Source organism: Zonotrichia albicollis, chromosome 5 (assembly GCF_047830755.1).
Source record: "Zonotrichia albicollis isolate bZonAlb1 chromosome 5, bZonAlb1.hap1, whole genome shotgun sequence".
Taxonomy (NCBI): Eukaryota; Metazoa; Chordata; class Aves; order Passeriformes; family Passerellidae; genus Zonotrichia; species Zonotrichia albicollis.
This window is the reverse complement of record NC_133823.1, coordinates 74,014,078-74,027,895: the sequence shown is the minus strand read 5'-3', so window position 1 is coordinate 74,027,895 and position 13,818 is coordinate 74,014,078. Positions and strand designations below refer to the sequence as shown.

The following is a 13,818-nucleotide window of genomic DNA, read 5'->3' as shown; positions in this document are numbered from 1 at the left end:
GTACAGCCCCCATTACAAATTTACACTCCCCAGGGCTTGTCCCATTGCAGCTGGCCATGCGGCAGGGCAGAACAGCTCCGGCACCCATATGTGTGCAGACACCCGTGACACAGAACGTGACAAACAGGGGGACATCAAACACCACACATCATGCTTGTGGTGAGGGCCTCGAGGGAAGAAGGCAAAAGGGACCCCAAAGACACACTAGGGAACACGGCACACCGGAAACCACGACACAAACCAGAGCTGTTCTGCACTGCCCGCCTGAAAGCTGCCATCAAAAGTAGAGCCTCTCCCTTTAGCTGTCCTAAGAGGCCCTTGGAGAAGTTTGCTTTTCCCTCCGCTAATTTTTAAATCTGTCCCAAGAACTCCCAACCTGCTACACCCCCATCTCCAGGCCGTGGCTCCCAACTTATCTTTTGGATGATCGGTGATGGGAATCCACGTTGCACCTGAAATGAGTCTGCTTCAGAGAGCCTCGTGATCGCCTGTGAGCCTCTCGGTCAGCTACAATAAAGAAAACCAAAACCAAAGAATGAGTCCAGAGTTATGCGGGCCAAATCCCAGCCAGTCAGCTACTTGCCCTCTCCTGAGTGTGCCTGGCTCCCTCAGGCTCCAGCTTCATCCTGATTCCAAGGCTGTGGCCTTTATTAGGGCTGGCACCTGGGTTAGAGAAAGGCAAAGTTAAATGGCATTCCTGTGAGTGCACTGGATGACTCTGTGTGCTCTAAGACATGGGAATGCCTCTGCTAGAAGCCTTGTGGGGGGGGCCCTCAAATAAACAAATAAACACCCTTTCTCACCCTGCTGCCTGCAAACTCCCTCCCAAGAACTCCTAACTGGATACCTGCTCACCCTCCCTCTCCCACTCACAATCCTCAACTCACCTGAAGCCTCAATCTCAAACATCATCCTTGACACTGGGCAGATCCCTCTTGTGACATGATCAAGCTGCTGAAAAAATTCTTCTCCTTGAGAGCTGAGCAATAACAACCACTTCTCTCCACGGCTCACCTTGACTGCTGATATCCAGATTCACTTCCTAAAAAGAAAGACAAAGAAGTGAGCTCTAACAGAGTCACCATGTACACTTCTGCTCCACAGACAAATGGGGCCTCACCTGCTCGGGGGAATCCCCTCACCCGGGATAGGGCCCTCTGGCCCAGATTTAATTCATCTGAATCTGAAAAAAACGTTAGGACAAGAGTCACACTGTTGCAGGACAACTTAAGAGCTCCAGATGTCCTGTGTCCATCTACAAATCCCATCTGGAGTCCAACTACACCCCACATTACACATTCCAAGTCCCCGGGCCCTCTCCTATCGCACCAGGCTATGCGGCAGGGCAGAGCAGCCCCGGCACAAATGTGTGCTGACACCCGTGACACAGGACAGACAGGACAGGACACACAACGGGGACACAACAGGAACAGAAATCTCTTGGCAAGGAAAATGGCTGCAAGGACTGAGAGCATGCAAAAGGAGATGACTGAGTTCAAACTGACGGTGAGCTGATGAGGCTCAGAGAACACTGCAGGAAGAAGATGCTAACTGAATGATTGATTCCAAGAACAGTAAAGATGGATGCCTAGGAATCCTATGGTCAGAATCCTCTGCCTGCCCTCACATTCTTTCAAGCCCTAATCCACCATAATGGATCCAGGTGGGGCACAGCTGTCCGTACAGCTCAGAACAAGACCTGACAAGACATCTGACTGGATGCTTCCAAAGAGAGAACTTTTGACTGGGGAGCTCAGACAGGTATCAGAATCACATCTCTGGCCTGGGTGCCAGGCCAAGGAATGCAGAGATCACAGATGCTAACAATGATGCCAAGGTTTCTGACAGGCCCCTCAAAGTGCTAAGGTAAAAGACAGGAGATACACAAACAACACATAATGCACAGCAGACAAGTGACACCAGACACACCGGGACTGCTCTGCCCTGAACACCTCAGCACTGTGATCAAAGGTGAGACTTGGCTTTCATGGGGCCTAAGGGGCCACTTCATGGACACCCCCCCACCGCCAAATTGGACTCAAAAACCCCTCCCAGTAATTCCCAAACCAGCACCCTGCCTTCATCCCCTCTGTGGGTCATAGCCCTCTACTTATCTCTCAGACATCTGGCGATGCCAGTCCGTGCCAGGTGCAAAGAAAGGCCATCTCGTCAGCTGGGAAGGTCCTGCTGTCACCGGGCTGGTGTCTCTCAGACAGCTAGAGTAAAGAGAACCAAACATCAGTGCCTGATCTTGGCACCCCATCGGCCAAAACCCCACCAGTCTGCTACTCACCCTGCTCCTAGGAAGGCCCGGCACCTGCTAACTCTGACCCTCTGCCATGGATGCAATGCATCTGCACCTGAAAGAAAGTTAGAACATGTGTCAAACACCACCAGGATAACTCACAAGCTGCAAACACCTTAGGTCCATCTAGGAATAGCATCTAGAGCCCAAGTACAGCCCCCATTACAAATTTACACTCCCCAGGCTTTTCTTATTGCAGCAGGCCATGTGGCAGGGCAGAACAGATCCAGCAAAAGTACGTGCAGACACCCGTGACACAGAACGTGACAAACAGGGGGACATCAAACACCACACATCATGCTTGTGGTGAGGGCCTCGAGGGAAGAAGGCAAAAGGGACCCCAAAGACACACTAGGGAACACGGCACACCGGAAACCACGACACAAACCAGAGCTGTTCTGCACTGCCCGCCTGAAAGCTGCCATCAAAAGTAGAGCCTCTCCCTTTAGCTGTCCTAAGAGGCCCTTGGACAAGTTTGCTTTTCCCTCCGCTAATTTTTAAATCTGTCCCAAGAACTCCAAATCTGCTACGCCCCCATCTCCAGGCCGTGCCTCCCAACTTATCTTCTGGATGATCGGTGATGGGAATCCACGTTGCACCTGAAATGAGTCTGCTTCAGAGAGCCTCGTGATGGCCTGTGAGCCTCTCGGTCAGCTACAATAAAGAAAACCAAAACCAAAGAATGAGTCCAGAGTTATGCGGGCCAAATCCCAGCCAGTCAGCTACTTGCCCTCTCCTGAGTGTGCCTGGCTCCCTCAGGCTCCAGCTTCATCCTGATTCCAAGGCTGTGGCCTTTATTAGGGCTGGCACCTGGGTTAGAGAAAGGCAAAGTTAAATGGCATTCCTGTGAGTGCAGTGGATGACTCTGTGTGCTCTAAGACATGGGAATGCCTCTGCTAGAAGCCTTGTGGGGGTGGCCCTCAAATAAACAAATAAACACCCTTTCTCACCCTGCTGCCTGCAAACCCCCTCCCAAGAACTCCTAACTGGATACCTGCACACCCTCCCTCTCCCACTCACAATCCTCAACTCACCTGAAGCCTCAATCTCAAACATCATCCTTGACACTGGGCAGATCCCTCTTGTGACATGATCAAGCTGCTGAAAAATTGTTGTGCTTGAGAGCTGAGCAATAACAACCACTTCTCTCCACGGCTCACCTTGACTGCTGCTATCCAGATTCACTTCCTAAAAAGAAAGACAAAGAAGTGAGCTCTAACAGAGTCACCATGTACACTTCTGCTGCACAGACAAATGGGGCCTCACCTGCTCGGGGGAATCCCCTCACAGGGGTTGGGGCCCTCTGGCCCAGATTTAATTCATCTGAATCTGAAAAAAACGTTAGGACAAGAGTCACACTGTTGCAGGACAACTTAAGAGCTCCAGATGTCCTGTGTCCATCTACAAATCCCATCTAGAGTCCAACTACACCCCACATTACACATTCCAAGTCCCCGGGCCCTCTCCTATCGCACCAGGCTATGCGGCAGGGCAGAGCAGCCCCGGCACAAATGTGTGCTGACACCCGTGACACAGGACAGACAGGACAGGACACACAACGGGGACACAACAGGAACAGAAATCTCTTGGCAAGGAAAATGGCTGCAAGGACTGAGAGCATGCAAAAGGAGATGACTGAGTTCAAACTGACGGTGAGCTGATGAGGCTCAGAGAACACTGCAGGAAGAAGATGCTAACTGAATGATTGATTCCAAGAACAGTAAAGATGGATGCCTAGGAATCCTATGGTCAGAATCCTCTGCCTGCCCTCACATTCTTTCAAGCCCTAATCCACCATAATGGATCCAGGTGGGGCACAGCTGTCCGTACAGCTCAGAACAAGACCTGACAAGACATCTGACTGGATGCTTCCAAAGAGAGAACTTTTGACTGGGGAGCTCAGACAGGTATCAGAATCACATCTCTGGCCTGGGTGCCAGGCCAAGGAATGCAGAGATCACAGATGCTAACAATGATGCCAAGGTTTCTGACAGGCCCCTCAATGTGCTAAGGTAAAAGACAGGAGATACACAAACAACACATAATGCACAGCAGACAAGTGACACCAGACACACCGGGACTGCTCTGCCCTGAACACCTCAGCACTGTGATCAAAGGTGAGACTTGGCTTTCATGGGGCCTAAGGGGCCACTTCATGGACACCCCCCCACCGCCAAATTGGACTCAAAAACCCCTCCCAGTAATTCCCAAACCAGCACCCTGCCTTCATCCCCTCTGTGGGTCATAGCCCTCTACTTATCTCTCAGACATCTGGCGATGCCAGTCCGTGCCAGGTGCAAAGAAAGGCCATCTCGTCAGCTGGGAAGGTCCTGCTGTCACCGGGCTGGTGTCTCTCAGACAGCTAGAGTAAAGAGAACCAAACATCAGTGCCTGATCTTGGCACCCCTTCGGCCAAAACCCCACCAGTCTGCTACTTACCGTGCTCCTAGGAAGGCCCGGCACCTGCTAACTCTGACCCTCTGCCATGGATGCAATGCATCTGCACCTGAAAGAAAGTTAGAACATGTGTCAAACACCACCAGGATAACTCACAAGCTGCAAACACCTTAGGTCCATCTAGGAATAGCATCTAGAGCCCAAGTACAGCCCCCATTACAAATTTACACTCCCCAGGCTTTTCTTATTGCAGCAGGCCATGTGGCAGGGCAGAACAGATCCAGCAAAAGTACGTGCAGACACCCATGACACAGAACGTGACAAACAGGGGGACATCAAACACCACACATCATGCTTGTGGTGAGGGCCTCGAGGGAAGAAGGCAAAAGGGACCCCAAAGACACACTAGGGAACACGGCACACCGGAAACCACGACACAAACCAGAGCTGTTCTGCACTGCCCGCCTGAAAGCTGCCATCAAAAGTAGAGCCTCTCCCTTTAGCTGTCCTAAGAGGCCCTTGGACAAGTTTGCTTTTCCCTCCGCTAATTTTTAAATCTGTCCCAAGAACTCCCAACCTGCTACGCCCCCATCTCCAGGCCGTGCCTCCCAACTTATCTTTTGGATGATCGGTGATGGGAATCCACGTTGCACCTGAAATGAGTCTGCTTCAGAGAGCCTTGTGATCGCCTGTGAGCCTCTCGGTCAGCTACAATAAAGAAAACCAAAACCAAAGAATGAGTCCAGAGTTATGCGGGCCAAATCCCAGCCAGTCAGCTACTTGCCCTCTCCTGAGTGTGCCTGGCTCCCTCAGGCTCCAGCTTCATCCTGATTCCAAGGCTGTGGCCTTTATTAGGGCTGGCACCTGGGTTAGAGAAAGGCAAAGTTAAATGGCATTCCTGTGAGTGCACTGGATGACTCTGTGTGCTCTAAGACATGGGAATGCCTCTGCTAGAAGCCCTGTGGGGGGGGCCCTCAAATAAACAAATAAACACCCTTTCTCACCCTGCTGCCTACAAACCCCCTCCCAAGAACTCCTAACTGGATACCTGCTCACGCACCCTCTCCCACTCACAATCCTCAACTCACCTGAAGCCTCAATCTCAAACATCATCCTTGACACTGGGCAGATCCCTCTTGTGACATGATCAAGCTGCTGAAAAAATTCTTCTCCTTGAGAGCTGAGCAATAACAACCACTTCTCTCCACGGCTCACCTTGACTGCTGATATCCAGATTCACTTCCTAAAAAGAAAGACAAAGAAGTGAGCTCTAACAGAGTCACCATGTACACTTCTGCTGCACAGACAAATGGGGCCTCACCTGCTCGGGGGAATCCCATCACACGGGATGGGGCCCTCTGGCCCAGATTTAATTCATCTGAATCTGAAAAAAACGTTAGGACAAGAGTCACACTGTTGCAGGACAACTTAAGAGCTCCAGATGTCCTGTGTCCATCGACAAATCCCATCTGGAATCCAACTACACCCCACATTACACATTCCAAGTCCCCGGGCCCTCTCCTATCGCACCAGGCTATGCGGCAGGGCAGAGCAGCCCCGGCACAAATGTGTGCTGACACCCGTGACACAGGACAGACAGGACAGGACACACAACGGGGACACAACAGGAACAGAAATCCCTTGGCAAGGAAAATGGCTGCAAGGACTGAGAGCATGCAAAAGGAGATGACTGAGTTCAAAATGACGGTGAGCTGATGAGGCTCAGAGAACACTGCAGGAAGAAGATGCTAACTGAATGATTGATTCCAAGAACAGTAAAGATGGATGCCTAGGAATCCTATGGTCAGAATCCTCTGCCTGCCCTCACATTCTTTCAAGCCCTAATCCACCATAATGGATCCAGGTGGGGCACAGCTGTCCGTACAGCTCAGAACAAGACCTGACAAGACATCTGACTGGATGCTTCCAAAGAGAGAACTTTTGACTGGGGAGCTCAGACAGGTATCAGAATCACATCTCTGGCCTGGGTGCCAGGCCAAGGAATGCAGAGATCACAGATGCTAACAATGATGCCAAGGTTTCTGACAGGCCCCTCAATGTGCTAAGGTAAAAGACAGGAGATACACAAACAACACATAATGCACAGCAGACAAGTGACACCAGACACACCGGGACTGCTCTGCCCTGAACACCTCAGCACTGTGATCAAAGGTGAGACTTGGCTTTCATGGGGCCTAAGGGGCCACTTCATGGACACCCCCCCACCGCCAAATTGGACTCAAAAACCCCTCCCAGTAATTCCCAAACCAGCACCCTGCCTTCATCCCCTCTGTGGGTCATAGCCCTCTACTTATCTCTCAGACATCTGGCGATGCCGGTCCGTGCCAGGTGCAAAGAAAGGCCACCTCGTCAGCTGGGAAGGTCCTGCTGTCACCGGGCCGGTGTCTCTCAGACAGCTAGAGTAAAGAGAACCAAACATCAGTGCCTGATCTTGGCACCCCATCGGCCAAAACCCCACCAGTCTGCTACTCACCCTGCTCCTAGGAAGGCCCGGCACCTGCTAACTCTGACCCTCTGCCATGGATGCAATGCATCTGCACCTGAAAGAAAGTCAGAACACGTGTCAAACACCACCAGGATAACTCACAAGCTGCAAAGACCTCAGATCCATCTAGGAATAGCATCTAGAGCCCAAGTACAGCCCCCATTACAAATTTACACTCCCCAGGGCTTGTCCCATTGCAGCTGGCCATGCGGCAGGGCAGAACAGCTCCGGCACCCGTATGTGTGCAGACACCCGTGACACAGAACGTGACAAACAGGGGGACATCAAACACCACACATCATGCTTGTCGTGAGGGCCTCGAGGGAAGAAGGCAAAAGGGACCCCAAAGACACACTAGGGAACACGGCACACCGGAAACCACGACACAAACCAGAGCTGTTCTGCACTGCCCGCCTGAAAGCTGCCATCAAAAGTAGAGCCTCTCCCTTTAGCTGTCCTAAGAGGCCCTTGGACAAGTTTGCTTTTCCCTCCGCTAATTTTTAAATCTGTCCCAAGAACTCCCAACCTGCTACGCCCCCATCTCCAGGCCGTGGCTCCCAACTTATCTTTTGGATGATCGGTGATGGGAATCCACGTTGCACCTGAAATGAGGCTGCTTCAGAGAGCCTCGTGATCGCCTGTGAGCCTCTCGGTCAGCTACAATAAAGAAAACCAAAACCAAAGAATGAGTCCAGAGTTATGCGGGCCAAATCCCAGCCAGTCAGCTACTTGCCCTCTCCTGAGTGTGCCTGGCTCCCTCAGGCTCCAGCTTCATCCTGATTCCAAGGCTGTGGCCTTTATTAGGGCTGGCACCTGGGTTAGAGAAAGGCAAAGTTAAATGGCATTCCTGTGAGTGCACTGGATGACTCTGTGTGCTCTAAGACATGGGAATGCCTCTGCTAGAAGCCTTGTGGGGAGGGGGGCCCTCAAATAAACAAATAAACACCCTTTCTCACCCTGCTGCCTGCAAACCCCCTCCCAAGAACTCCTAACTGGATACCTGCTCACCCTCCCTCTCCCACTCACAATCCTCAACTCACCTGAAGCCTCAATCTCAAACATCATCCTTGATACTGGGCAGATCCCTCCTGAGACACGATGAATCTGCTGCAAAATGTGTTGTCCTTGACACAACCTGGAATCTCTGAAAGGCGTGCTCCTCCTAAAAACCATAAAAAACAAACCAAGAACAAAACCAGAAATTACAAAGGTGCTTTAACACCCCTAAACACAAAACCCAAAATTGTGAACCTACATACTCCCTGTATTCCATGCTGTTTTCTTCACAGTCTCTTCCAAGCCTCTGCTGCTTTAGATGCCCAGAAACACCTGCTGGAAACAAGCTGAGATGAGCTGAAAGAGCCTTTTCACTGAAATGAGAGGAGAGCTCTTACCCCAGCACATCCCAGAGAGGGAATGAAGCCCCTCAGCCAAGGCTGGGTTTAATATACCCCCGATGGTGCCCGCCTCTCGTTCCCATGGCACCCAGGAAAAGGGAGGGGGCAAATCCTCCCAGGTGTAAAAGCCCTCAGAACAGCTGCAGCTGTTTGGCCTCTCAGATTCAAGGGGAGTAAAGGGCTTGTTATAGAAGAAAACTCTTCACAAAAATAACAGTGCTTTCTTTTTTGCAACAGCTACTTGGAGCAGAAGAACAGAAAACTGGTAAGACATAAAACTTTGTGTTTAGGTAGCATAGCTGGATAAATAGCTGGTCATTTGCTGTTAACTTACATAATTATTCTGTATTTAACCAAAGCCATCTAATAAATTCACACCCAAAACTCCAGCAGCCCAGCTGGCCCTACCAAATCTGTATGTTTATACATACAGTAAACAATACCAAAATCCCAGTAATACCTATGAGAAGTCTATGAAAGAAACCTATTGAAATTAATCCTACCTGAAATACCATCTATTCCTACCTGAAAACCCATCCAGAAAGTTAGCTTCACTCAAAAAACAATTTACACAGAGTTAATAATACCAAGAAATAACACACCATATACCACCAATGAATATAATAGTCAAGGAAAAAAAAACCCACATTTCAAATTTTTTTTAATTTAAACTAACTTCTTTTATCAGCTAGAACAAAAGATTTTGCCAGGACTGTAACAACAACTCCTTCTCCTTCTGAAATGTCCCTTCTCCTTCCCAAATTCCTTACAACTTCTGAGTTTAAATCCAATCCAAAAGCAGAATTCGTGCACCTGTGCGTTCAATGCTCCTGTCAGATTCTCTCTTTCCCTCCACATCTTCTTACACTTTCAGTCTTCATGCTGTCCTGCTGTGATGAGTCTGACAGAAGAACAGGCACATGTTAACAGAGCATTTCCCTCCCCAGAGCCGGTTTCCTCAGCGCATTTCACTCAATCCCAAGCCTGCAATGATGCACGCTCACCTGAAGCAGGGGGAGAAATCTGTAAAGGTCACTAAATACATAAAAGCGCATCCCCATTGTTCCATTACTCAGCAGCCCATCCGGCCAAGGTCAGAGCTCGCTGCCCACCGAGGACACGGCAACCAGCAGGGCCCTTTCTCCCACTCTCCAGCACGGACCTGCGAAGCCACAGAGGAGTTTACAGAGACCGGGAGCCGGCGGGACGGGACGGGCGCCCGGCCCGACCTTCCAAAGCTGGCGGCAGCGACGGCGGCGAGAGCCACGGCCCCGCTCCGCCTCCTGCGCCGCCTGCCCGGGGCCGCCCCGCCGGGATTGTCCGGCCCGCGGTCGCTCCCAGCGCCTGGAGCGTGGCGGGCGCGGGCCCGGGGGCTGCAGCCCTGTTCCGATGCCGCTCGCTCCCGCCCCTCGCACTTCCTTCGCTCGGCAGCCGCGTCCTTCCGCCGCCCCCGGCACCCAGCGGCGAGAGGCAAGGCGCTGGCTCGGGGGGTGCAGTACCGCCCTTTGGACACAGGGGGGCAGACTCACCGGGGTGTGCTATTTTCTCCGCCTGTTTGGCCGCCATTTTGAGAAGGTCAAGCCAGTCCGAGACACCCGCGACACGCCGCTCCCAACATGGCGGCCTCTCGGCTGCCTGTCGGCTCACAGCTGCAGTACCGCGCTCTGCCCACAAGGAGGCAGCACTGCCGCCCGCCCCAGACGGGGGCGCAGCGCGCCTCGGGGCTGCGGGCAGCGAAGGCGGCAAAAAAGAACAGGGGCGACCCCAGACAAAAACTGCTCTGAAATAAATGCCAAAAACCTGCCTCCTATCGAGCAAGAGTCAAACAAGCCCCCTTGATTTAAAGCCATGTTTAAATAAAAGTTTTATTTCTATTTTTCATATTTATAGTCACACGCATATTTATAGTGAACATTGATGTAGCATGTAATTTATACAATATATTCTGTCTATTCCTATTGTTTATATGTATTTCCCTGTGTTTTTATAAATATCTTTCTCTATTAATTGTATAGTTCTTATATAGTTCTTCTATAGCTTAAAACTACATTTCTAAAATACTTTTATTATTTAAAAAAAAATCCAATTCTAACTAAATAAATACCAGAAAACCCTTCTTTTAAACTATACTGAAATATTGTTATATTTAGAGCTTGCATGACTATATACACATTTATATTTCTAGTTTATATTGATGCATTATATTTAGAATATATATAATATGTATCCTGCTCAAATAATAGAGAGAAATTATTTATTAAATTACGTATCATATCTACTGCTAAACCTTGTTTTTTCCTTTATTTTTAATTTTTATATTAATCTTTAGCTATTTATGATATATTTATATACTTAGACTTCTACCTTTATATTATTTGTATTTATAATTTTTATACTAAAACCCCTGCTTTTGCCAAATGAAAAACAAAACCATCCTTTATTTTCAACTACTTGAAAAATACTTTTATAATTATAATTATCATATCTATCATTTGTTTTATAAGTATAGTACATCAATTGATATATCTATTTTATATCTATTTCCTATAATATACTAAAAAAGATATATACAGTATTACTTGTATTATGCGTAGTATCAATTGATGTTATTTTATATTTACAATTATTTAAAAATTTTATGTATACCTGCATATATTTGAAACACATTTCTATATTTATATTTGAGTTGGGTTGTGTCTATATTTATATTCTCTATCTACATATCTATAAATACACACAATACTCTAATTAAAAAAGATAATATCTTATTGTAACATATAATAACTTATGTTACAAGTAAAATTTTAAAAAAAGATCAAATATATAAAAACAAGAGAGGTTTATTCCCATTTCCACACATCTGTTTTGTTTAAATGTAGTTATAATATTACATTAGAAATCCAATTCCTAAATAAAATTACAATACAAAGAGCATTGAATTGCCAGCAATATCTTCGAAAAACATCAAGATACCTCCAACAGCCAAAAATCTGCCAGCCAAAAAACCACAAAACACTCTTTTCAATAACAAATTCTCATCATATCCGAAAAATGGAACCAAGATAAAAGAAAACCCTATAGAAACACGCACAGCAAATTACAACTACTAAAAAACGAAATCAAACCAACCTACTAAACTCCAAACAGTGCCACTGACCCTGAAGGTTACTAAAAAAAAATAAACAAAATTCTACCTCTACACTAACTCAAAGAATAACCAATCCTCTGTAAAAATAACAGCCGAACTACATAACGAAATAGAAAAAATCTCAAGGTCTAAAAACTAAGAAAACAACTACTCAATACTACTTGAAAAGATCCACCATATAAATACCCAGATTCCCAAAATAAAACCGATGAACAACAATCAAATACATGAAAGAACAACAACAACAACAAAAATAATAAAAAAAAAAACCAACAACAAAAAAAGCCCCAAAACCGAATAAACTTTCATTTTCAACAAAAATATTATTCCCAACGGAATAAACCCATAGTGCCTCAAGATATCAAAATAAAAATAACACCTAGAAACAAACACAAAGACTAAAGACAAACGTAACCATAAACAATGTCTCCCAAATTACCCGCAACCATAAAACATACACTACAATCAAACCAACCAAATAAATAAAAGCCCTGGAAGACGATAAACACACATGCAATTCTCGAGATTAAAAACCCGCTGCTATGAACGACACGACGCTACCTCAAAAGCCCACCGAAACAAACACTACCCGCTCACGCCAATAAAAGCCACCTCAACAGAATTAAAATCCGAACCGCTGCTTCGCGCTACGACCCGTAAAAACCATTGCGCGCCTTTCTAAACATAATACCCCGGCAAAAAAACCATATCCGACTACGAAACCCAATCCGAAACGAACCTTTATCATCCCCACCGGCACCGAGAACCGCAGCACTCAGGAAGAACCCCGTAGCCCTTAGCGTACCCCCGCTGCAAACCGAACACAGCGATGCAATCAATGCCGAAAAAGCGCCTCCGAACCGCGGCACCGCCCCAGCACTGCGAGCAGCCGAAGCCCGCGCTCGCTGCGGGCCCCGGACGGAGCGCGGCTCCCGCCAGGAGACCGGCTCCTCCGGCGGCTCCTCCGGCACGCGGGGCCGGCGCCGGCCCGGAGAGCCGCGCCCGCTGCCCCTGCCCGGCGGGGCCGGCGCCGGGCCCGGGGGTGGCGGCGGCGCCCGAGCCCCGCGCCCGGAGCGGACGGAGCGGCCGGCACCGCCCGGGCCGCCGCAGCAGCGCCCGCGCCGCCTCTGCCGCCCTTGGCCGGCCCGGCGCGGCTCCGCCACCGCCGCCCTTGGCCGGCCCGGCCGCGCCAAATCCCCCGTGCGCCCCGGCAGCTGCCCGGGCCGTGCCAGCGCCGCTCCCGAGCGGCAACGTTCCGGCCCGGGCCGCGGGCACCACAAGCGCCCTCCCATGCAGCGGCACGGCCCCATTGCAGCCCTGCAAACGCTGCCACAGCTGCAGCTTCCCGCAACCGAAGCCCGAAACTGACGCCGCAGGCGGGGCTCGCCTCCCTTCAACAAGGGCAAAGAAGTGTCCTCTCCCCTTCACGTTCGTCCCCTACGAGAGCACAAAAGAAGGGGCGCTCCTCAAATGAAAGCCTTCGACTGATGGCAAAGGGCCATTTCCACCTCCATTCAAAGCCTTGAAAAGGAGGGACACCACGGCTGCCCCCTCCATTTCAACCCTAGGGTGATGAAAATGGGGTGGCTGCCTTCAAACCAAACCCATAACACCACAAGAATACTTTTCCCATTCCCCTTCAAATAGAACGCAGGGATTCCCTGTCACCCCCGGGATACCCCCAACAGCCTGGAAAAGGCAGCTTTTCCTGCAATCAACGCCCTTAAAACCACAAGTGAAGAGGGATCCCCTCAGTTCAAACGCAGACAATAAAAGAAGAGGAGCTGCTTCCTCCTCCTTAATCCCTTTCGTCCTCATAAGCTCCATTTCTGCTCCTGGGGAAGCGGGGAGGGACTGGCAAAATGAAATTGCAAAGGGGAAGGACAAAATTCCCCGCTCCAAACCCACACGGGCTCACCTGCTCGGCTGCTGCTCCCCGGCACAAAGATTCGTCCCTCGGCACAAACCCCTCCACTCAGCAGCTCCATGCAAAAATGTACAGAGGCAAACTCTCCCCCCGTTAAAACCGCCCGGGGCAAGAGCCACCCCCTCATCATCCTCACAT

General features: G+C 49.5%; 1 long non-coding RNA gene across 2 annotated transcripts; it reads right to left on the bottom strand.

Annotated features, from left to right (window-relative positions):
- Positions 1-8,349: 8,349 nt before the first annotated feature.
- LOC141729226 (uncharacterized) lies at positions 8,350-13,239 on the bottom strand. 2 transcript variants are annotated; one of them, XR_012580626.1, is made up of 3 exons: positions 9,610-13,239; positions 9,419-9,506; positions 8,350-8,540 (listed from the first exon to the last, which is right to left on the bottom strand). It is a non-coding gene; the product is annotated as an uncharacterized LOC141729226 (long non-coding RNA). The 2 variants fall into 2 exon arrangements; XR_012580625.1 differs by having other exon boundaries at positions 8,350-8,537; positions 9,610-13,229.
- Between the last annotated feature and the right edge of the window lie 579 nt (positions 13,240-13,818).